Source organism: Protopterus annectens, chromosome 5.part0 (genome assembly GCF_019279795.1).
Source record: "Protopterus annectens isolate FY-2018-M chromosome 5.part0, PAN1.0, whole genome shotgun sequence".
Classification (NCBI taxonomy): Eukaryota; Metazoa; Chordata; order Ceratodontiformes; family Protopteridae; genus Protopterus; species Protopterus annectens.
The window spans coordinates 1,660,526,179-1,660,551,946 of NC_056735.1; the positions used below are offsets into that span (position 1 = coordinate 1,660,526,179).

The 25,768-nt window shown below is 39.4% G+C and overlaps 1 protein-coding gene across 3 annotated transcripts in view; it reads left to right on the forward strand.

Moving 5' to 3' along the window:
* The first annotated feature begins 532 nt into the window (after nucleotides 1-532).
* The window catches only part of LOC122801821 (beta-1,3-galactosyltransferase 5-like), a 264,092-nt gene continuing 238,856 nt past the window's right edge, over nucleotides 533-25,768 (forward strand). For 2 of the 3 annotated variants that reach the window (XM_044071446.1, XM_044071448.1), the window contains exon 1: nucleotides 533-821. The gene's annotated coding sequence lies outside the window, so the exon portion shown is untranslated. The remainder of the gene's footprint in view (nucleotides 822-25,768) is intronic. The other variant, XM_044071447.1, reaches the window with a different exon arrangement.

The window sequence follows — 25,768 nt, forward strand, 5'->3', positions numbered from 1 at the left end:
AAAAAAATTGAAAAAATGGCAAATGTCCTGAGATTTTAGGACAAAATTATTTCATATAGTTTATGTAATAGCTGCATAAAACAGCCATTCTGTATTTGAAACACCTAAATGTTATAATAATAATAATAATATAGAATACGCAACTAAAATGCTACAAGAATAAGCTTTTATTTAGGCAAAAAAAAGTGAAGTACTGTCTTTTGTACTGGCTGTGGGTATGTTTTCCCCTGCAAAATCTGGGGCTTGTACCCAAATGCCCCACTTTGGCCATTTGAAAAGGGGGCAACTCTATTCACATTGCAGTAACCCTATGTCTACATTTAATATTTGTGAGTTTGTTTGTGTCTTTCGGCTTTTCCCGGTTAGGGGTCGCTACAGCGGAACTCCGGTCCGCTAAAGATTGGTAGTTGATTTTTACGTGCCGAGTTACCAGCCCTGACGCACAACCTTCAACGAAGTTACGCCCATTCACGCATGTCTCCACGCAGATGACGCTCTAGCTGAGAATCAAACCGGACAGCGTCGTACTGTGAGGCATCGGCTTTTTTCACAGTAAGCCGATTCTGCCTGGATTCCTTGAGGCAAGTGGTGGCAGCCAATCAGATTAGCAAAATCTAAGCCACCACGTGCATAACACCTCCACCCCCAGAGGTGTTGCCGTTGTTCTTTTAGAATAAATAGAGGGGTCCTCGTCTAGCATCCTCATTTTGTTTCTAGCAATTTACTTCTGTTGTTGTAGCATTTCTCCAGTTTCTATATCGATCTGCTCTTCGAAGAGGTCCGTGAACTATTCCAGCTGATCTGACGTGTTTTATCTTCTGGTGAGTTAGTGTTTTATTTGTTAATCTTTCCAGCAGGCTAAGATTTGAAACAGTATGCAATATGTAGGGGAAAACATTTTGTCAAGCTTCAACACTATTGTTTAATCCTCTGCAACATCTGTGGTTTACCATTATTTGCGTGATGTGTGTTTGCGAGGAACGATTGCGCTTATAACTGCTTGCAGTAAGTCCAACTCCTAAACCTAGACTCCGATATTATGTTGCACTCAAATCCACTGTCAATGTCAAATTTACTGTCAATGTCAAGTTTACTGTAACTGTCATTAGTTTGCAAGGGGGAGTGGGTAGAGGTGTGATTTTCGATGACATTTTACCTTACCTGTTGTATCTTCCGGTGGGTTTGTTATTTATCTTTGTGGCAGGCAAGGATTTTTAAAAGTTAAACTTTTATATATAACATTCTGTCAAGCAAACGCATCCTTCTGCAGCACCTCTGCTTTAGCTTAATAGTTTGTGATGTGTGACGAACGCGCTTATCACTCTGCTTGTGGATTATTCCCGTGTATTCTGGTGTCTTTTCAAACGCCTGGATCAAAACGGGCTCAATGCAACTAAGGTGCAGCAAGTTAAGATTTCAAAAAATGACTAAGCATTGAAACTGTCCTCAAATATTTTCTCAGTTCATTTTTTTGAAGAGTGGATGTTAGTCAGGAACATATCTTAGTGCTTACAATGTATAATCGCTACAAAAGCGAATAGACGAGCATACTTTTTCCACGAGGGGGTTCTTTACATAAACAGTGCTACAAATGAAATTTCCATCAGTCGTAATTGCTGCCAAAACATTCAGAATTCGTTTCCCAACTTTGGGAAATACTGGCATGCTACGTTAAGTCATATGGAAGTATTAGCACTCTGACTGCATTTTTACATGTTATCTATTTGAAGGTCTAGGGCGACACTTAAGTCCCGTCCAATCAACAGAATTGTGTTCCATTGAAAATTATCTTCCATTGGAAACATCTTCTACCTTAACAGACCTGAGTCAAGAGTAATAGAAAGGCGAGAGTCATCGTCCAACTTATAGTAATGCTGTATTTGGAGGGTTGTACCTGTTATAAGTAGAAATTTCTGATATGGAAGAAGTAAACGGGGTTCTCCTTCCCCTTCCCATCTAAGTTAATGTCCAAAACAGCTAAAACTTTAGACGGCATTTCCAAATCTTTCGTCATTCTGACAGCGGCCATTGATTTATGCTTCCCGAAAAGAGCATTGCTGTAGTACGGGACCGCTCTTTCACTTTTTTGTTTGCAAGTCAAACTTCAAAACTCAGGTCTTAGGCTTTACAAAGTACATATCTTTGATCATAATAATCCAGAAAAAGAGGAATCACGGGCCTAGGAACATTTTTGGGAGGATTCTTTTCATCCTGTGGACCAGGACCAGGGGATGGAGTAATTGCCGTGCCTCTTGGATAATTGTTATGAAGGTCAGCAGGTCACTATCTTCGTTGCCCTCTGATATTCAGTAAAATGCAGGTTGTTGTCATAACTGCAGTTCTCCAAGTCAATCTAGTTTACATTCCAAAACTAAGTATTTATTTTGTCATTCCATTGTTAGGGTACTGTGGAATTTTCTTTTTGGCTGATTGCCCTGCTATGCAATTGCAGCAGCAATGTCTTGGACATACTACTGCAGGGATCATGTGGCAAAGGTTTCCTTCTGGTTCTTGTCCATACATGGACGTACTACTCAAGGGGTCACGTGGCAAATTTTTCATTTTGGTGCTTGTGCATACCTGACGGGACTAGTTTTGTAAATTCCACTCAAGTTTATTTAGTTGTGATAGCAGCAAGTATTTGTTATAGGAAAAATTAAGGAAAATGTGGTTTATGTATGGTAAATAGCAGCTTACATGGCCGGAGGTGTTTCATTCTGGTTCTTGTGAATGTTTAGACATACTACTCAAGGGGGTCACATGGCAAATGTTTCGTTTTTGTGCTTGTGCATACTTAGACATACTTCTGCAGGGGTCATGTGGCAAATGTCTCATTTTAGAGCTTGTGTATACTCTGATATACTAATGAAGGGTCATTGTGGGGAATGTTTCATTTAGGTTCTTGTGCATAATGTAAGAAAATATTAAAAATAAACTAAAACAAATTCTGCTTTACTACGTCACATTCTTTTCAATGAAAAAAACATAAATCACAGTAGCTAACTAAAAGTAATCCAAAGCCCTTCTGTAGCTCTTTCCTATAATGCAACAGCCTTATTTTCCATTTCTTAGATGGTGGCTGGGGTGCCTTCTGTGTGGAGCCTGCATGCCTTCCCTGTGGTCGTGTGGGTTTTCTCTGGGTGCTCCAATTAACCTACCACATTCCAAAGACCTGCTGTAGATGGAGTGGATGCTCTAGATTGGCCTTGGGTGTGAGTGTGTGTGCCCTCTGTGGAAGGTTGGGCACTGGGCTGGCAAATCAGCACCGTAAAACTCCACTGCCGATCGTTTTGCGGACTGTTCTGCTGTGGTGATCCTGAGGAAATGATTGCATAAGGTTAGCTAGCTAGTCTTTGCCATATCAGGAAAAAAAAGCCCAGGGTTTTAGGCTAATGGGAAGCCTTATGTCAGAATGTTTCCACATACCATTCAGAGACTGGTGTTTTGCAGGGGTTTTCATTTGACAGGGGGCTTCACCAGAGATATCTCTTGGGGATAGGTGCATGCTGATAGTAGTCCAAGAGACTGGCTATGTACTCCCCCAAGAAGCTTGTGGCCAGGATTATGGCAGAAGATTGTAAAAAGCTACATTTTATTATCCTTGCTAGATTTATTTAGCTCTCGAGTAGTTTCTTGTAACCTGATCAGCTGTGTTACTATCTGCAGTATTTTGAAGTGTTGCTCAGACCGGAGATCATTGTATACATTAGTAGGCCAACATGCATGACTACAGATGATTTTTATATAATTTTTTAATGAATTTTTACAGTTCAGATGACTACTGTCCTATTTATACCACAATCAAGGTTTAAGTCTATAATGGGTAATTGTGATGCTGTGATTGCTGTGATTTTTGTGTATGTCAGAATTATGATGTGTTTTACAGATGAACCTGTCGATGTTTCACTTGGATATGCCTGGTTATAGGGGGCATAAAGTGAAACATTGACTTCCTTGGACTGTTGTACCTTTGTACATTGCAAAACATAGAATGATTTCCTCACTAGTGTAGACATGTGATGGTCAAAGGCTAGATTTATGTCTGTATGCCCCCAAGTCCCTGACTACTGAGTCAAGTCTTAGGCATGTGGTATGAATATGACAGTCGCAAGGGCTGGCTGACTTCTTGGGGGATACTGTTATGTATTTCTTGGCAAGTTTGTGTTAGTCCATAGCTCAGATGCCAGTTTGTCTGTTAGTCCTTTATGGAGAGCATTTGTGGTACTTTCATTTGAGGATGTGCACATAGTTTAAGAATACCTTGTGGTTGTCCTTGGTCTGGTAGGAGAAATGTACCTCGCATTTGGCTTTGCTTGATTGTGTTTAGTTTTAGATGGCTTTTGTCTTGCTGGGTGCTGAACCTCCTACTTTTGGCCATGATTTTCTTCCTTCTGTTAGTCTATTGATGTTGTGATTCCACCAAGGGTGGCTGTTTATTTTGGTTTAGCTGTTGGGGTGCATGGTCAGTGTTTCAATAATGGGGTTTCATGGGTCATAGAGGGGGACCTATACCTTGCAAGTAAGTGCTATGGGATTTGGCTTATGGTACTTTGAAGATCTAGAAGCTGAAGTTCATTGTCCTGTTTGACATGCCATGAGTCCTACACATCCACCTTTAGTCCCTGTCTGTATAGTAGCTGGTCAGACAAGGAAACCTGATTTGGCCGTTGCTTTATTTCCTTGACTCCATAAAGCTTTTGCATGTAGAGTCTTTGGTAGCTTATATATTTTTTATAATTCTTTACATCTGAATGTTGCCATTGCTTAACCAGATATTTTGGACAATATTTCTGCCTTTTGTACTTTGTGTTATTGTAACAAGAGGGATGGTTAGATGACAGCATGAATTACTACTTTTTGGATTAATTTGTAGACAGATCAGCCAGATAAGTTTGAAATTTTTTGCTTGGCTTATTTCTGATTATACTCAGTAGTTGCCGGAGTGAGATAAAGGGTATTTGCTTGTGAAGGGAGTGTATGTGCAATGTAAAATACCTGTAAGTACTGATGGCTTTGGTGCACTGGCTGGACATTGAGTTCTTTGTGAGTAGATTCCTTAGGTTATGAATATTACAATAGTGAAGACATCTACTGTTATGCTCACATCTAACACCACTGTACTTTCTGTGGTGCCATGGTCTAATTCCATTGGTATGAATACCTCTTCATGTCTCCCTTGGGAAGTGTCCACTGACATGAGTAACCATTTGCTTGGGAAGTGAAGTGCACACAATATCTTCTGCTCTACACAAACAATTGTAATATGACTCATTCCTCAATGCTTGGTATCTTGCTAACATACAGGTGGGAGGAAGGGCTCAGTAATATTATTTTTACTGATTAAGTGAATCACAACGTCCTTGTCCTAACACATTATAATGACTCTGTGTAACATAACAGCTGCAGAAGGTAATATAATGAATGCCTACTCAACAGGCAATTATCACCTGTCTGTACATGCATAACTTTGTAAGTCATTAGCACAGTGCAGTTACAATATAGCACTGGGTCATTATCACTTCAGGCAAAACTGTCAGCAGCTGTCACTGTTATTCACATAACTAGAAGTCGTTATCACATTGATCAATGCACAACTCAGATTTGGCTGTTTCTCCACTTGCAGTCATTGCAATACACCCCCCCCCCCTCCACACTCCTTTCATGGTGTGAGGAGAGCTATGCAGGATTGCTAACATGCAGCTGTGAAGAATGGAAAACACCCATGACAAGTTATACCAGTATAGTATGTAGATGAGGATAGTAATTGTATGAAGGTCAGGGCAGCAATTAGTGAGTTACTTCAATCCCTCCTCCCTTAGGTCCATTGCTGAATGGGCACATGTAAAGAGAAAAGGCAGAGGTAAGGCAGACTGCTGACACTGAAGGAGGTTGAGACATTAGTGGTGTAGCAGTCTGAGTGGCCAGCCAGCACAGCTATGAGACACTTTAGATAACCAACATCTGGAGCCCCATGCCTGTCCTTGGCAGATTAGTGGAGCAGCAGTCCTACATGTGCCCTTTCTGTGCCGCCTTGTCTGTCAGTGTGTAATTTGGTGTTTTCACAGGTAGTAGGTATGTACCTAATGCAAAGAATGCTGCCCCTGTGGATAGGATGGAAGATTTGGATGGGCTAACCAGGTAATGCATTGTTTGTGTCTTTAGGCTTTTCCCGGTTAGGGGTCGCCACAGTGGAACTCCGGTCCACTAATGATTGGCAGTTGACTTTTATGTACCGGCTTGCCAGGCCTGACGCACAGCCTTCAACGAAGGTACGCCCATTCATGTATGTCTCCACGCAGAAGACGCTCTAGCTGAGAATCGAACCAGACAGCATCTTACTGTGAGGCGACAATGCTACCGCAGCACCACCACCACGGGTTAAAGAGGTAATGCATATGAGCTACATATATATGTAGTCTTCCAGTACATCTGTAAATCAAATATCAGTAGTAATCTGTTTGCATTTTCTTTCCTCTGCAGGTTTGTCCACCTTCTCACACTGACATGGCTTCACGAGCAGGAGAACGACAAGTGAGTGTGGGTATGTGGGCATTCCTACATTCATTGGGCTGCCAGCCATGCCTCCAAAACTGAAAACCAGTACAACTTGAGTTTCCCCACATCCAGTGAGAAGGTATACTGGATTGTAATAAGAGGTATGCATTGGAGCGGACTACTGCAGTTGTTGGCAGAGAAGTGTTCCATCTACCCTGAGCCTGACATTCTTGTGCTGCGCATTGGAGGGAATGTCATCAGTCGACCACTCAGAAGGCTACAGTTTCAAATCACAGAAATTTTCATACCCCCCTGAGCCTGACATTCTTGTGCTGCGCATTGAGGGAATGTCATCAGTCGACCACTCAGAAGGCTACAGTTTCAAATCACAGAAATTTTTGAAGACCTGAAGTTTTGGTGGCCGCATTGTCATTTTGTGTGGTCTGATATAATTCTTTGACAGGTATGGAAAATGGCAAACAGTCAACGGACAGCTCACAAGGCCAGACGTTTACAGAATGGGTTCATGCATGGCTTGATGCACAGGGTTGGTGGCTCTACAATCTGCCATGACAGCATCACAGCGGAAGATATTCACCTGTTCAGAAGGGATGGCGTTCACCTAAACTGAGGAGGGCATTGCATTGTTCTTGACTGACCTCCACAATGGCATGAGGAGAGCTATGTAGGATTGCTAACATTCAGCTTGTGAGAAGAATGGAAAACACCCATGACCAAGTAGGACCAGTATAGTAAGAAACACTGAAATGTGTTGTGTAGAATATATTTCTGAGTTTGGCAAATAACTTTGGTAAGGAGCTAGTGAGGATGCTGAGAACTGTATGTACAATCTAATATGTCCATGACCATCCTGCAATACTACTTTTTTAGTCTGCTTTTATCAGGCATTTGTAGTTTAGATGATAGGAAGGGCTTACTAATAGAGAAATTGATCCCTTAGGTCCATTGCTGAATGGACATGTAAAGAGAAGGCATAGGTAAGGCAGACTGCTGACACTGAAGGAGGTCGTGAGACTGCAGTGTTATTGGCTGAGTGGGTAGCCAGCACAGCTATTGGACAGATGAGATGGCCTTGCCTGCCACAGTCCCGTGCCTGTCCTGGGTTCATTAATGGAGTGGTGGTCCTTGCCTTGCTTTTTCTCTTTACATGTACCCATTCAGCAGTATGTTGGCTACACCAAGAATGTGTAGGTTTACAATCATGTGTCTACATGTTACAATTGCTTCTGAATGCTGTACATATCAGTTTTGCAGGACTTAGGTTATGTAAATTATGATTTTTTTTCATATTTTGGCAAATTTGCAAGGGAGCATGTCAGTGTGCCAAGAAATACCTCATTTTGAAGACTGTTACTCCTTACAATATAGTAAAATAACTCTCTGCACTGTACACATGTACAGATATCAGTTTGTTTAGTCTAGTACGATTATGAAAATTAAACATGTCATTATTATGCCCATATCTTTGCAAGGGAGCATGGTGATCACGCAAATGATGCACCATTTTGAAGCTGACATTCAGATGCACAACTTCTACACTGATATGTAGGCTCTGTCTGTTACAGGTGATGAGATTATGCTTTATCAATTATGAGAAATGATATATTAATCATTTCTGTGAATATCTCAAAGGAGCATCACACAGTAATGGTTAAGGTATCATTTTAAAGCTGACATTCATACTAACACATTAAATTCAAATTGTATGGGTCTGCATAGTACATTGACCAAGATATTGGCTTTGCTTTTCCAAAAAGGTAAAAAATGCGCAATATCAGCATTCCTTGCCAAATATTTAATTACTTTGACTTTGATATGCACTATCAACATTTACACTGTTGGAAAGGTCGGTGTCTGCTGAACAACTTTCATGTTTACATTTTTAGTCTAGTTAAGAGCTATGAACATTTTTTTTTTTTTTTTTACAGCAGTGTCTGGCATTTTTGATACAACAGTTACAGCTTTACAATGGAGTAAGGGGGTCAGGAACTGTACTCAGAGCCCTTGGTCAACTTCATACTGTGTACATACTCAAACATATGAATGAAACTATCAAAATTATCCCCCTCTTTAAACTGTGGAAGGAATTTACTGATCTTTTGTTCTTCTGGGGTCCAGTTACTCCCTTCCCCATTACCTCCATGACTCTGGCGAAAGTCAGCATCTCCTTCTAATGCTGCCTCTGCCTCTCGTTCCTCAGATTGCAGATGTAGCAGTTTCTTGTTTGCAGCCTGTAGACTTGTCAGTCTTTCAGCTGCTTCTAATTCCACACGCCTGGCCTCCAACTCAAGTCTCTAACTCTAGCTAGATTTTTAAGTCCACTGCAGAAAGGTTGAGCTGTCCATTCTCCAAGGGAATTATATCTCCACTGCCAGTCTGATTGTCGTCCTGGTTGCTGTTTTCTCTTTCAAAACAGGTTTATTGTTTTAACATACAAGAGAAATATCATAACAATTTTATACAAGTAATTAAAAATAGGTATTATTATAATATTCAACAAAACAACTAAAGTATTTACAAAGACATCCACTACAATCAGATCAATTAATTAAACTAAAATACCATGCTATTGAAATTAGAATTTTTTTAACAAATTTTGTAAATTATCCCATACAATATAATAAGATGTTTTTCTATTTGTTCTTGTCCTAATTGTGTTTATTTCCATATGGCACACTATATTCATAACATTTTTAAATTCATTGAACGAAGGAGGTGTATCTGAAATCCAATTTCTAGTTATTATTTTCCTAGCCACTGCTAGAATAGACCATAACAAGGGAAGCTTAACCTTTTAACACTTTGAGGTACAGGTGTGTTGAATAATATAAGAGATTTAGAAATAATGAAATTATCTGTAAAAGAGCCTGCAAAAATTCATTAATTGACTTCCAGTATTCTTTCAATTTTATACAGTCATAAAACATATGAGCCCAGTCAGCATTAATTTCTACATTACATCTCTTACATAAATTATCTTTATTATTTATTTTATTCATCATCAAAGGTGTATAAAAAGATCTATGTAAAAATTTCCATGTATAAAGTCTCCAGACAATGGAAGACTTAGTTCTATAAGCAGATTCCAATATATATTGTTTATCTTGTTGATTTGGTGGGTCCCCATTAATAGAAGTGAAATAATTCCAGTATGAATCTACACTAAAAAGTTTCTTGTCTGATAATTGTATGTATGTATGAAAGTTTACCTTTATCAGAAACTTTATGTTGTAACTGGTTGCTGTTTTCTGATGCAGCTGTAACCAATCAGGTCTGCCTTAGTCAGGTTTCCATGCACGAATCCCCTAGCCTGGCACATCTCTGCCAGCTGGCTCCTTGTCAGCTTTCCATACTCTGCTGACATTCTGCCTGCTCACCCTGACTAACAAAAGAAATAAAACCATTGTGATCTGAACTAAGCAACAATTGTGATCTGAACTGAGTATTCACTGCATGGCTGTTTTAGAGTACAAAACACATTCAAAGCTAACTGTACACAAACTACAGGATTCACTCTACCCACACCACTACAAGCCAATTAGTATTTGCCACCTAATTAATGTGATGTGGATATCCCACCACTGCCAAACACAAATGTGACGCCAGTGCCCTGGCCCAGCAATCAAGAAGCTTCAGTCCTCACTAACACCAGAGAGGGAGTCTCATATGAGGAAAGGATAACAAATAAGTGTAATTTCCCTTAAGAGCATACAGATCAGTCAGTCTGGGGCTGGTCATTCCCTTGCTCCCCAGGTCCCCAATAAGACTCTCCACTGGCACAGCTATAAGGTCCAGATCTCAGCCTAGCTGGGCAAGCTAAAATCTCCAGCACCCTCTGTCCAATCAGTACTTCATGTTCCTGCCGAAGTAGCTGGCACACACTGGGATAACAGTTTACACAACCACACAAACACTTCTGGGGAAAGGCTGGCACAGGATCTCCAGCTGTGCCCCTTTTACCCAGACTATACAGTAATTACTGCCACCACCCAACTAATATGTATCATCTACCCAAAGGCCCTTAAAAGGGTGTCCAATTTTATTACTGTGCAATAGTATCCAATTGGTAGGTGTGACTAAACAGTTTCAAGGCTTATTAGAGTGACTTGGTACAGGATCTTTATATACATGCAATGTACTCTTAGAGCTTAACTTATCTCTACGCAAAACAGCCACAGTTAAAAGATTTTTAAATATTTAATAAATTAAAACCAGTCAATACTTTCTACTACACAGTGCTAGTCAGAAGTTCAGAGATCACACACAAATACTTTAAAATAAATCAGTAGTACAGTTCTGACATCACAAACACTTAGTCTAAACTTTCTAATTCCTAGCTATTGCTACAAGAAAACACACTTCTAAAATAACTTACTCACATAGAGCAACAGGCAGTGCTATAGGTTCATAGGTAGGTACTAGGCTATCGGCCCTAGGGCCCATACAAGCCTAGCCAAAAAATGTACCCTGGCTTTCGCCACCCAAGAAATTTATTTTCCTGTGCCCCTGTCGAGCAGAGCCACAGAAGTGATCCCCAGGGTGAATTTCCCACTTCCCATCCCAATCCTCAAGATTTTTCTTGAGTGCTAATGAGGAGCTCTGTTTGACATAGGCAGGTAGTCTGCTATGAGTTGGATAGTCAGACAAAACTGGTTAATCTCTGGTTTTCACTGTTTAAATTGCTGTTTCAGTTCTGATAAACATTACATCATCTTTTTACACTTTCCTGGTGTTCCCAGGCTGACAAACTGCATTTACATTATTTTTCTTAGAGCAATAAAGGGCATTCCACATGTAAATTCTGGTCATTAACTTTAGCCTTAAAACAATAGGCAGGAAGCCTTCATTTAGCTGGGCTGGAGTCGAATGGTAAACATCAAAGGCAGACATGAAATTTTAATTTCATAGGACCAACAAGAAATGCTTGACTTAGCTTTCTTTACAGCAGAGGGCAATGTTGCCACATTGTTTAAGTTCAACGTTTCACAGTATTTACAAATGATAGAAAATTCTTATTGGCTAGGTTGGCAGCCTTCACCCATCTCTACCAGTCTTCACAGGGGTAAGTAGGTCTGGAAGATATTTTTTGGCTTGCTCACCTGCCAGGTTTATATACAACATTGTGAGCTATGACTAGTTATGAGTAGCTGAAGTGATGAGGTAGTTAAGTTTTTTGAGGGTAGTGCAGTAATCGGCCCTATAAGAGAAGTTGCGGACAAATCTAACTTTCTTGTAGAATTTCTGTAGTTTGGTGTTTTGGTTGGCATGGAAATGTACAAGTACCATAGAGGCATAAATCTGTGTTGGTAGCAGGAGGATGTTGTAATTCAAGGATCAATAAGATACTCATTAATTTAGTATAATGTTCTAAGTTTTGCTGTGCTGATTTTTATTACTTGTATATGCTGATAACATTTTAGATTTTGTCTATAGTAAAGTTGATCAAATTGTTAGATTTTTTTCTCTAGTAATACCTCCGCTTAGTATGTATAACACTTCAAATCTGTGTTTTTAGGACTTGCTTTTGTAGTCAAGATTGGGGTTTGTGTGAGATCTAGGGGTAAAAAGCATTTGTTTAAAGATTTAGCAGAAGATAGGTGCTATCTAGCCAAACTTTAATGGACAAGACAGACTCTTGGGTAACTGGAGTTTAAACACATTGTCAGTTACACAAATGAGAGCTGGGTCATTTGCATACTGAACATGAGATACATGCAAGGAGGCTTTCTGGAGATTGTTTTGGAAGCTATTAAATAGGCGTACAAAGACAGATTCTTGAAGTACCTCAACAGTGACCTGGAAGAAAGCTACCACTTTGCAGCTTGTGGTATATTACATAAATGCATACATACAGGCATACAGATATTTCTGGCGTGTTCAATGCTCTATTCTGCCAGTATACCAAAAACAGTTATTCCCAATACAAAGGTCCAGGTTGTTAAAAATATCTAAGCTAGTGTTTGTTTTAATGTAATTTGGTAGTAATTACATCAGGGATTCTCTGAAAACTAATCAATGCACCTCTCATTCCTATATAATCTTTTACATAGGCTGTCTGATTTTCTACTATTTTTAATAACTCCAAACTATTGATTCTCTACTATTTTGATGAGCTCAAACATTCCCACATATAGTTGTCTCTAAATGCCCTGTGTAACTGAATAAGGTATCTTCTTAAAGTTCTATATGAAACAATGTACAAGTTGAAATATTTTAGTCTCTCCTAATTACATGTTCATAACCATGGATGCACTTGGCATATTCCTACTGTACTGTTTACATTTTACTCATGCTTGTTTTCTTAAAAGGTTTTCACATTGTTCCATATTCAACTTTGAGTATAATGAAATTGACAATTATTTCATTAGTTTTGATTTTCTAGACGTTATAAATCTATTTATATAACCTATAGTCCTATAACTATCATTAGCAAGTTGGGTGACTGGATATACCCGTGTACCCAGATCTTTAAATGAATCTACAGTTTCAATCACTGTGCTGTAGTAAACATTTACCTTTCAATCCCTGTGCTGTAGTAAACATTTACCTTTCAATCTGTCTCTCAAATCTGACATGCTTAGCTTTTGATATATTTATCAGCATATTCTCCTATGTCCAAGTGGTCAGTTCAGCAAAGTTCTTTTGCAGACACATGTAATCAGTTTACCCATTTTAAGTCCTCTACATACAGACAGCAGAACACCTCAGATGAAAAAGGTAGATCTGAAAGATACAACCTAAAAAGTATGGACCTAGGACAGAGCCCTATGGGACACCCTGACTGTAACCAAGGATTTCACCTGTCCAGTTAATGTATACTTGCCATGTCCTATTTGTAAGCCATGCAGCAATCCATCTCATCAAGAGTACATACTTAGTTCTGATTTATTGATTAGTGTTTTCCTGACAAATGCTGGTGTATATAATTTACATCACAGCATAATTTATAGCTTTTATTATATGGTTATAGATTCTATTTTCAACATATGCATTCTGATACATAGTTGAGTTCCCAACATTTCAAATTCTGGCAATTTATCCAAAATAACCTTTTCAATTTTTCCAGAAAATGAACACCTGTCTGATTCTGGGGTTTGTCCTATATGCTTTAAAGAAGTTTGTCAAGAACATGTCTCTCCAATCATGAGGATAATCTCCCCATATTTAAATGACCTACTGAATAACGGATACAGTGGTACCATTAATTCATGCTGAAGTGTACTCGGGTCATTATTGCTAATTCCATCTCCTCCCTCTGCTTTGTGGGTCTAGTTTGGTAATTCTTTTTCAATCCAATTTAATTTCAGTGTCCGAAATTACCAGGATGTTACTAGGACAATTTATCAGCCCCTTTGTGGAGTCAAAACTGTTTGCATCAGATTTTGTAAATGTCTAATCTGTCTTCTAATACATTTTAGAATCTACACAGCTTATTACTTTGTATCTCTTTACTCCTACCACATCTTAAAAATGGTTTCCTATTATGCTGTATCTTTATATTAATGTTTTTCAAACTTATTGATTTTGATTGTCTCATGCTATGTTTAATTTTGTCTATCCAGCTTGTTTAGTTCAGTTTTTTAGTTTGGCATCTTTCATTTCTTATATTTTTGTCTCGCCTTAATCAGGTATCTTGTTATGAAATATATCCTACTGATTCTGTGTGCCTAGATCCTGATAAAAACTTTTATTTGCATTCAAACACTTTTTCTCTTTCAAAACTTCCAATTCTTTCTGGAGTTTTTTCACCCAATGAATGCATCATTCAAATTAGTTTTATACAATGGCTGTTTTCCTTTCTTCCTGTGCAGTGGTTTGGAAGAAATCTCCTGTGCAGTGGTTTGGAAGAATTCTCACAATTTAACCTCTATATAACCCATAATCATGGCACATCAATGATGGTAAAATTTGACATGAAGTAATAGTAATTTATTTAGGAACATAATGTTCAGTATGATCTGTTCACTGGTATGCTTTTTTACAGTCTGAAGCAATTGTTCCTGAACATATGCTGTGTATAAAAAAAAAAATCCTTACTGATGTTGTTGAATCAGTCTTATTCCAGTCTGTCTGTGGTAATTTAAATCCTCAGCCTACATTTCCTTTTGTTTCATGCAAGAAATATATGAATCCCTCCAGGTAATCAGCTCTTCACTTTGGTCTATACAATCCAAGAATTATCTGTTACAGGTTTGCCTTTGTTATCATATTTGCACAATCTGAAATATTTGTGGTGTTGCTGAATATGTAATCCTGGGTCTCATAACCATCTTTAATCCCTATCATAACACCTCTACCTATCTTCTGTTAGAATGTATGTTGCAGAAAAAACCTTTATACCCTTACAGAACTGGTTTGCAGTTATTATTCTACAACCATGTTTCACAAACGACTAACAGTCTTGCAGGAATGTAGCAAATTTTCCAATAAAAATTATTGCTAATTATTCTAATATTAACAATCATCAGAGAAGCATAAAATGTTGCTACCAGTGAACTGTTAGAATTCAATGTGGCAAAAATCTTGTCTTGTGGGTTTGTCAAATATTGCAATATATCTGATGAAAAATTATCTTCCCTTGTATTGACAAATGCAGGCCATCCTGTTTAAACACGTGCCCAAAATTAGGCTTCAATGCTCTACACATTTCCATTTTTTAATACAGGTCATTTTTTCATGCAGGTATTTACCCCCCCACCCCAGGTCATTTTTTCATGCAGGTATTTACCCCCCCCCCAAAAAAAAAATTTTTATTCATAGTGACTTAACTCTCCTTTTGTATATGTGATGTGTGAAAATAACGTCCTAACACCTGTATCAGCTATGCTATCTAACAGGGCTGTCAGTTCCTTAACAGTCAGTCTTTGCAGATGAGAATTTGTTCCAATGCGAATAAACAGCTCCATACTACTTTAAGGTATTCTAAGGCCTTTCTCAGATCCTGTATTTTTGCTCCTGGCAAGCATAACACTATTTGATCATTATTTCTGCAAATGTAACCATCAATTCCTCTGAATCTAAGCATAATTTCTGACCAAGTCTTATTTATGCCATTGTTTTCATTGCTAATTACATTTGTAAGTCTAATTCTTATCCAACTGGCTTTGTACTTCCACAGCTTGAGCAATGTTGTCAACTTCAGTCTCTCTCCTTTTTTTTTTTTTTTTTTTTTTTTTATGGTAATGTTGTTCAAAGTTCAAATTTGATTTCTTCCTTTTCACTTGCCCCTTGCCACTTTTACTTGCCTTCTATTTTGGAAAAATGATGCCTTTTTCTGAAGACTAAAGTCATCATTCTCTGTAATATGGGTGTTACACACTGAAATGTATACTTTGTTATGTATCAATTTTCAGGATGTAGTCCATGTAGGCTTTGTGCAAAGCCTACAAGGAGTTTACATGTGTGAGCAGTGATGCACAGCAAGCAGCAATGTGCATTGCATATTCATGCTGCGCACCACATTTAAGCAAGGTTTCATGCCTAGCAACAGTGTTGCTGGCCAAGAAACCGTATAAGCAAACACAGAGCTCCTGTTTAAATTGGAGCACTTGGGTTTGCTTAGAATGCCACAATGATCACCAGGGCTTCACAGATGGCTACACTGAAGAAGGCTTAGTTTTTTAGCCGAAACTGGTCTGTTACATGGTTATGGAGTTTTTACTACCAGCCTAATAAAGGATGCTGATGCTACAGCTGCTGGTCTCTTTTCGGTTTTGCATTTTGCCTTGGTCTGAGTCCTTGCAGCCACCATACTTGCAGAGTCCTTTTGTGTTTCCTGCTTCACAGCTCCCAATCTTAGTGCAAGACATCTGGGCAAAGGCCAACATAGTGGTGGGGCAATGACCCAGAGATAGGGACATATTTGCCCCTATAGAAATGTGCTAGAAACATGGGTTTTAAGATGCATGTTCTGAAGGATTTTAAGTATGAAACCAATGTGTGTAAGGTTGAGTCACATCTGTCCTGAGATCATGGTTGAGTCACATCTGTCCTGAGATCATCCCAGTGGTGTAGCAAAGATGCACACTTTTGTAAGGAACACATCTGGACATTCTGTGAAAATCTGGGCAGTTGAAAAGTATGAATGTTAAGTATATTTATTTATCTATCTGACATGTGGTTTCCGGGAAAGTCTGAATGGGGAAAAAAGCCCATTTTCAATGGGGGCCCAGGGAGAAAATTTCCAATACAGAGAAAGTAACAAATTTATAGCTTATACAAAGTTGACAAATGAAAGTCAAGTACATATACATAGTTGACAATAAGTGATAGTCCAGTACATACATTTACAAATTTGATAGTAAAAGAAAAGTCAGATACACATCTTTAAATAAGAGGATGAATACATAAGTCTAAACATACCTAACCTACCAATCTTGTCTACAGGCAGTGCATTCTGAGACAAGGCAGGTAGGATTATATAGAAGGCAAGGTTATGTGCATGGTGGGATTTCAAATATAGGGGTGATGGCAGTAAGACTGTATGATAGATCAAGCTGTTTAAGTAGAAACAGGTAATCCTTAAGATGTAGCAGAGAAAGATCATTGGGACTAGAGGAAAGGGAAGGTGAGGGGGATGGTGTGGAAAGGAGTGGAGAAGTTAAGGAGATTAAATAAGATGGGAGGCTGATTTGTCAGCGCAGGGGGTTGTTGAATAGGTAGGCTGGAGTACTGAGACATAAGATGGAAGAAGGGAAGGGAAACGAAGAAAAGAAAATTAGTAGATGAGAATAGCAATATAGATGGGGGTAAAAAAGAATGCAAGTAATGGGAAGTAGAAGTGAATTTGAACTTGGGTGAAGTGATGGGAATGGAAGTCAGCTAGGTTTAGAACATAGGCAGATGTGTGACCTGAGCAGAAAGCCTTTAGCTTAAAGTTGTGGTTAGAGATGGTTATAAAATCTATGGGTAGTGCATTGTATACTTTAGTCACCAAGTAGGAGTATATTGTGCCTTAAATATAGAGGTCTCTAGTCTGTGTACTTGGATAGATAGGGGTTCTAGTCTCACTGCAGTCAACTGTGTTTGTGCTCTTGCTTGACATTACACAGCCTTTTACACCAACATGTGGGACACATTGCCATATTCTCAACACACTGTTGTCGTCAGCTATATTATGGATATGCACCATTCCCATCGGGGCAGGGCCAGAGACTGACCTGGAGGCCAGACAGAAGTCACCTCGTCCTATATGATTAGTGACATGGCTTTCAATCTATCCACAGCTATCATGGCATAGTTTGTAGGCCCTGTGTTTTCTTGATGAGAAAGGTGGTCTCTCCAGCTGCTGCACGAGTCTGAGGTACGTGCAAAAGAGAGCATTGTACTGTATTAGTGTTCTGAGGTACAGTGCAGGCATGCAATCCTAAGGTGCGAGTATGATGTGCACAGCATAGGTTTTCAACACCAGTGTGGACACTTGGTGGTTGAAGTTCTGATTGCTATCTACATGTGTTCCCACTGTTTGCATCACTGGGTTTCAGCATAGCAGAACTGCTGCCAATGCGATAATTAGTATGGCATTCCTCTTTTCAGAAGGACAAAATTACACTTCTGCATTTATTTGTAGATTGTGTGGATTTGCCACCAATCATTTGTCTGTTAGCTCATCCTGTAGTACGTTAGCATAATTGGTGGACTCAATGATTGCACCAAATATGCAAAAATCAGCAGTTGGTAAGACAAAGGCCATATACTTTAGCCTGAACTGTCTAGAAATGGATTCCAAACAGTAAAGGGGCAAGCACAGATCCTTGGGATACACCATTGGTGACAGCTCTACTGGTACAGGTTGATTCACCAGTTTTCACAGTATGTAGTTTGTTGGTGAGCCAATTGGTTACCCATCTAGTGAAGTAAGGGTTAATCCCCAACTAGGAGAGTTTCTCAATGATGCCTGCATGGAGGATTGTCAAAACCCTAGGCCAGGTCAGGATAGCCAGTATGCACTGTATATTCATCCAGGCCTATTGCACAGATCCCCTATGGCATGTCTCCGCATGTACACCTTCCTAATGAGGTTGAATACACACCAACACTCTAAACATGGGCTATGTTCCTGTAGGAGGGATGTATATCAACATGCATCCATCTGAGTAGTGGGTCAGCACCTGATGTATGTATAGACATATGCTGACCCTCCTAAACTGTAAGGTAGACCAACATGTCATTGTGGACTTTTTTTTACTAAATGGACACTAATATACTGGCTGTGTGCAACAGACCTGTGAGTTGTTAATGTTACATCTGACAGATGTCTTCAGAGGTCATCAAGAGCATGCATGATGACACTATATCCTACGGAACTTGACCAGGGCGAGGCATTTGACAAATCCACACTGAGGTATTCAATCAACCCCATCGGATGTGGCCATAAATAGCTATATCACTTAGTGGGTAGACCAGTGTATCACATACATGGCATCTCACTATGTTAAAATGTGTGAAGTGATCTATATTTTGGGTCTAAGGGATCAGGTAGTTACATCAGGGCTGTATGCTAGGCTGCTTTCTGTCCATTATTTAAGTGGACATCACAGATGACATACACATCCTGTGTCCCAATAGCTGCCTGAAGGACTACATACTGTGGGCAATCATTGATTCCAGCTATATTGGTATAATACAGACAGTATCAACACACACCAAAGATTGCTGCCATGACAATGACACCTGCAATGAGAGAACCTGGGAGGATTTGTTAAATCAGTAAAACATATACAACCCAAGAATGCAGGGATTAAACAGCAAGTCTTATGCATATGGCTCAAGTCCTGTCCCTGTACTCAGTCTCCTACGGACTACTGCATGGCATTCTGTGCCTAGCCTACAATCCATCCTCTGATTTCACACAGACTGATTTGTTGCACATCTGCAAAACAAACAGCATCAGAAATACCTATTCTAAGGACCTAAACAGTACATATTGGGGGGGGGGGGTAGGTATGTGTCTCAAAGATTACCCCTTGTCTAAAGCGGGCTTCCTGTCCATGTGAAGCAAAGCTGATCACTAACCATACTCAAATGTAACTTGGACCACTGGATGAGAAATCACAAATTTATCCCTTTGACACCTACATCCACAACAAACTGGGAGTAGAGTATAAATCTGTAGTAGAACAGTAAAATTCCTTGTGGTATTGACAAATGTCATAAATATTTTTAAATTTGGGGAAAGTTAGACTAGGCTTTAAATGGCTCTTGGGTTGATAGCATAGTAACCAGCTATGAACCTATGGGTGCAGAACTCTCCCACATTTGCTTTTCTTGGATACCATTTCCATAGTTATAAGTGCAGGGAAGTGAGCAACTCAATAAATTTTTCACACTAATCACAGGTGCTGTTTCAGTAAAATGCAGTTCATGTTTGACATTTAGCCTGATTTCAGCTAAGAGGGGTTCAGGTGTTACAGCTACTTCAAATGTTGTGACCATATTTACCAGTGAGGGTCCTATACTTGTGGTGGTGCAACAGTCGCACATGTTGGTGAGGATCAGGTTGAGAATGTTTGCAACCCTTGTGGGGTTGCACATTATTTGTTCCAGGGCATTGGTAAAGTCCAGCAACCCTTGTGTAAACATGTTGATACTCGTCCATCTTTCCCAGTCAATGGACAGATAGTTAAAATTGCTCATGACTAGAGTGGTTGTAGTTTGACTCAAGTAGGTCCAAATAAGCAGCATGAGTGTCGTAGTTTATTGAAGGGGGGCAATAGCTAATAATTTGAAGGGGGATCTTACCTACAGTTTAACTTGGAGTAATTCATTGGAGGTTTCCTGTCTAACCAGTCGAGGTGTATATCTTTGAAGATGCTCCTCTTCCTCCTTTGGTTCTCACACATTCATTTTGTGGTCTGAAAGTGTGGAAGGCATTGTAACCTTGCAAGGCTGGGGTACTCTGTGGCCCTGAACCAAGTTTCTGTGACTACACAGACAACATCCTCCAGGGAGAGGAGTGCTTCCAGAGTGCAGTTTTTGATTTAAACTCCGAGCATTTAGCAGCATGACCTTATATTTTCACATCAGAAATGTTGTTCTTGAGACCTTGCCTTAAAAAGGCACTATGGGGAGGCAAGTGACTTACAGTAACCAAAAGCCTAGAGGCGACAGCTAAAGATCATCTCTGGCAAAGCAGTGTGATCAACCATGTCATCCCAGGCTGACAGGAACTGAAACCCCTTAGAATGACACCAGAAACTCTGCTAATTGTTGAAGTCAAGTCTTTTTATTTGTTTATATTGTGGTATCCTAGGTGAGGGTAACATGCTGCTCAAGGCTAAGGGCATACCTGCCTAGGACACATTCAGAGAGCTCAATCATGTCTGTCCTCATATAGTCTAGTGAGGCAAGTCGTAAGTCATTCACACCAATATGAACTATGATGGAGTCATAACGGTACTTGTTACTGAGACTTGAGTGTGTGTGATCTGATGGATCCTAGCACCTGATAAACAGCTGACTGTAACCTTCTCCTTGACCAGCCTGGTGAGTGGGACATGTGTCTGAGAATGGAGTCACCTATGACTAAAAATTTGGTTAGATGTGCTTTGCCTTGGGGACTTATTTGGTGAGACTAATGCTTGTGTTTTTGTGTATTGAGTGTTGTATGTGCTGTATTAGGTGAAGCATGTTTGTGTTTGGAAGGTCTCTGGTGGTTGGGTAGGTTTCTGGTGAGTAGCTAAACATCTGATGGTTTGTGTTTAGTGCATTGTTTGTGAAGGTGCATGTAGTATGAGTTGACAACCTGTTTAGTGTTACTGTTCTATGCCTGAGAGCAAGGATTCCAGATTCTTGGTGTAGAGGCATCTCTCAAATTGTTGGGTGTTTTTAGGAGTAGAGGGTTGTCAGTGTACATGAGGCAGTTGTTACATTGCCACAGGATACCCATGTCAGCCGGGCTGGTAGCAGAACTGCTTTTCAACTGGGAGTTTATAGGTCCATAGGTAAGTACTTTGCTGTCCTTGTGGGCCATTTTAAGCCTATTCAGTTTCCCTTTTGTGCTTGAAATAACCTGTCTCATTTGGTTATAGATTTACCTTGAGCATCCCATGTTCAATAATCATATGTCAACCTTAATGAGAATAATTGGGATCATACCATAGATAATTGAGGGGACCCATGTGATAAAGCATCTAGGAATTACATTTGTCCATTAGTAGTACAGGGAGCAGTCCTGGGGTAAATTTTCTTTCTCATCCATAGGTCTGATAGCACTTTAAAATGGATAGGGATGAACTTTGTTTTTTGTGAATGGGGAGTGTTCCATAAAAGTGGTATCCTCTGAAATATACCTGCAACTCCAAACTGTTCTGTTGATGTTCAGAGGATGTTTAGATCCATAGACAGAGTACTTCTGATGCCACTTGACTTGCTGATGTGCAGTAAATTGATCAGTAATGGGATGAAGGATGCCTTGTATGCTAGACAAAGGTCACCTCTTAGCAGTCCATGGGTTAGAGTATAGTGACAGGCTTTGGGCTGGTCCATGCAGAACATGTTTAGGCCTTGTATCCTTTCTCTGGGCTTTCCAGTTGCATGTGTCTGGACAGATGCATTCCAAAGGGGGCATATTATATTCAATGACTGGCCTAATGAGGGCTGAGTAAAGCTGAACAATGACATTCCTAGAGCTACACACAATCCTTTTGTTTATAAGCTGTGCAACAATGACATCCCTAGATTCAGACAAAATCCCTTTGTTTCAGCTGTACACTATATAATGGGATTTTACAATAGATGTATATTGGTCAAAAGTTAGGTCACTGTCCAAGTTCTCAAATGCTGAACAACTGGGTCAACTCTTAAGGGTGTATTGTTAGTTGTAGTTCCCCTGGGGTAGGTGGCTTTCCAAAGGATACAATAATACATGTTTGGCATTTTAGTTGTGTGATTTTGAAACCAGTTATTTGAGACCAACCTTCCTACAGGATATCTTTCATTTTGGGATTCAATGACTGCTCTTGGCTTGCAGTTATCTGCAAGTACATGCCAAACAGGTGAGGTCCTAGCTCAGAACTTCAGGGGACTCCACTGGTGACTGGTCACTTTGTGGTGGTAGCTTCTCCATTTTGATTATCTGTGACCTATAGTTTGCAATCCAGTGGGTGACACAGGTGTTTATTTAGCTTATCTACTATGCCTGAGTGGGGAATTGTCAAAATCTGTGGCCAGGTCTAGGTATGTGGTGTGTACCATTTTGCTTTCATCCATTGCTTTGGCGACTTTTAAAAAAAAATCCACCAAGCTGAGTAAGCATGACCTGCCCTTGATCAATACAAACTGAGATGGGTCCAGTGCTTATGTTCCCTTTGTCTTGATTGACTAATTCCATAAGTCTTTCCATGGCTTTTGCATATGAAGCTGGTCAGACTTATGGCTCTGTAATTGCATGGGTCTGTGGAAGGTCCTCTCTTATGCAGGGGAATAACTGTATTTGGATTTTGAGCTAGACTCCCTAATAGTCTGACTGTTTGTTTGCTAGGGTTACTACCAGTCTCTGAGAGGGACAGTCCCTCTTTGGGCAGTTGTCCTGTGGAAAAATGAAAAATGGCAAATGTCCTGAGATTTTAGGACAAAGTTTTATTTAATAGTTGCATAAAAGTTATTTTGTATCTGAAACACCTAAATGTTGTATGAAATCGCATAAGCAACTCAAATGCTAGAAGAATCCCGAATGCCATAATGTTGTGGTTCCAAAACACAATAGTAATTAATACCTGAAAGAATATTTTTTGAGGCAATCCCCCCTTCACTGGTCTGATGCAAGGGGAACATATAAATATGTAGATATGTCCAGTGGTGGGAGTAATGCATTACAAAAGTAATGAGTTACTGTAATATATTACAATTTCTAGTAGCTAGTAATTGAGTTTAGTATTGCAATAATACTAATATTTATTTAATAGCTAGTAAAATAAATGTGCATTACTTTTGCTTAAAGGAAAGCCTCGAGGCTCTACCACACTGAAGCTCAACCACGAGTTTTCTTGTATCCCTGTAAATCCAACCCAGGCACATGCAGTTGCAAGAATGCATTAAAAAGATTTTAAATTCTACATTTCTCTGCTATGGTAGCATAGTGCAGGAAAGCCCCTTACCCGTTCTTTTGTATCTTATGCTTTCTGGAGGAATTTGTCTCCGCCTTCTTGACTTTGACACAGTCAGATCAGTTCCCTCTCCTTTGGTTCAGCCCACAGTGTGACATGGGCATTTTCTATGCTTGCCAGGTTAACACCTGCTACAAAATAGTGAATAAGTTGTTCTGGAACTCATGACAGTGTTTCTTTCAAGATTAAAAAGTGTTGGAGCAATTTTTTCCAGTGAACTCCAAAAGTATTTGGGGAAACTGACGCAAGTTCACTGCATTAATTTTCCTGCAAAAAAATATGCCTTCAGTTCTTCCAAGAATGTATTAGTAAATATTTCCATGTTTTGCTGTTGACCCTCATATTTTTTCAAGTGTCAAGAATGGAGAAATGCATGCTGTAAATCAGTCCGCAATCACTGGGCTGCAGACTAGTACCTGACGTGGATCCTTTGGATTCTAGGCCACAAGATATAAAAAGTTCATGTTGGGCTCCTGACTGTGTGTGTGTGTGGTATAGAGTGTGCAGACAAGAGAATCTGGACAGAGCCACAAGTAACGGGGGACTGGACCAAAAATGACAGCTTTTAAACTTTGCTGTTATAAACTTAAAATTCCTAGAACCATACCTCAAGAAATCTGGACAAATCATTAAATGGGAGGACGACAACCCAAAAATAGGGACAGCTTTTAAGTATTACTCTTATAAGCATTGAATGTTGCTAAAATAACAGATTTTCTGGTAGCTTGCATTTTTCTCAAGGATATGAAGTCTGAAACTTGAAGGTCATTGACTTTAATCCTCTGTAGTTTGCCAGAAAAAACATAAATTGTAACTGGAACAGACCAAACATATGAGGCAAAAATCTGGAAATTTTGAGGAAATCTGGACTATTGAGAGGTATGGCTAGAACAGGGTTTCCATTAGCATGTATTATCTCAATGATATGAAGTCAAACTCCAATGCCGGTCATTAACTTCAATCCCTAGTTATTTGCCAAATAACTACACACCGTGAGTATGGGATCAAACATGCAAGCCAAAAATCTGGACAGTTGAAAGGTATGCTGTGTTGACTCGGCTCAAGATACCAGAATAAATCTTAAACGGGAAACAAAGGTTGAAAATAGGAACATATTTACTTACGATTTGTTAGCATACATGTTCTGAAACAGAGTGAGAACAGTAGAGGTTTGCATACCTCTGGACCTTTAAACCCTAAAATAAAGGGGAAACAAAGGCTAAAAAATAGGAAGAGATTTTAATTAACTGCTCTTATAAAAAGTGCAACGTGTGTAGAAGTGCAAGATGTGCCAAGAATAAGCCCCTTCTGTTTACCTAGTGTAATGAAATTCAATGGTATTAATGAACTCTTAAGAATTACATTGTTTTTGTCTCCACTTGCAGTAGAATAACCACTCCATATGTTTTCTTTACATATGTAGGATAGCATTGTGTTGAGTGACTAATTTGTAAGGTAGACGTACTTTATTCGAACCCCACAGAGTTTAAAGAACCATGTGTAGAACTCCCTCATTCTCAAATCAGTTTTTTGTGTGTGTGTGTGGGGGGGGGGGGTATGATAGACAATAGTTTCTATACAGTAACAGCATTTTGCTTTTTTCCTGAAGTGTCAAGTCAGCTATATCTGCAACAGTGCCTTTGTCAGGCGCATCTATTGCAACATTTGAATTGAGAACTATCTACTGCCTCTGTTGCATACCTCTCAACCTCTTAGAACAAAAAATCTGGACAGAGCCTAAAGTAAAGGTGGACAAAGACCCAGAAATAGACATATTTTAAATATTGGTCTTAAAGACTTTGTGTTTTCATGCATTTTCTGAAGGACCCTTGCCCTGTCTTTTCTGTCTTTGCACATGTGTTTTTTTGCAGTAAGAGTTTGAGAGGTATGACATCCTTCAAGGTGAGGAGGGTTTGTAGTGAATGCATTTTTTTAATGTGCTAGCATTAAGCTGCAACACCTTCATATTATCCAATGCTTGGCCAAATATGATGGTAAGTATAGTTGGTTGGTGTAGCCAAACATGGTATGAGGGTGTAGAATTTCATTTTGGCCAACCAAATTTACACTCTGGGGTTAACTCCATAAGCCAAGGCAATTATTGAAGTAGATTATTGTTTTGCTCCTATGGCAACATCAGTCAGCCA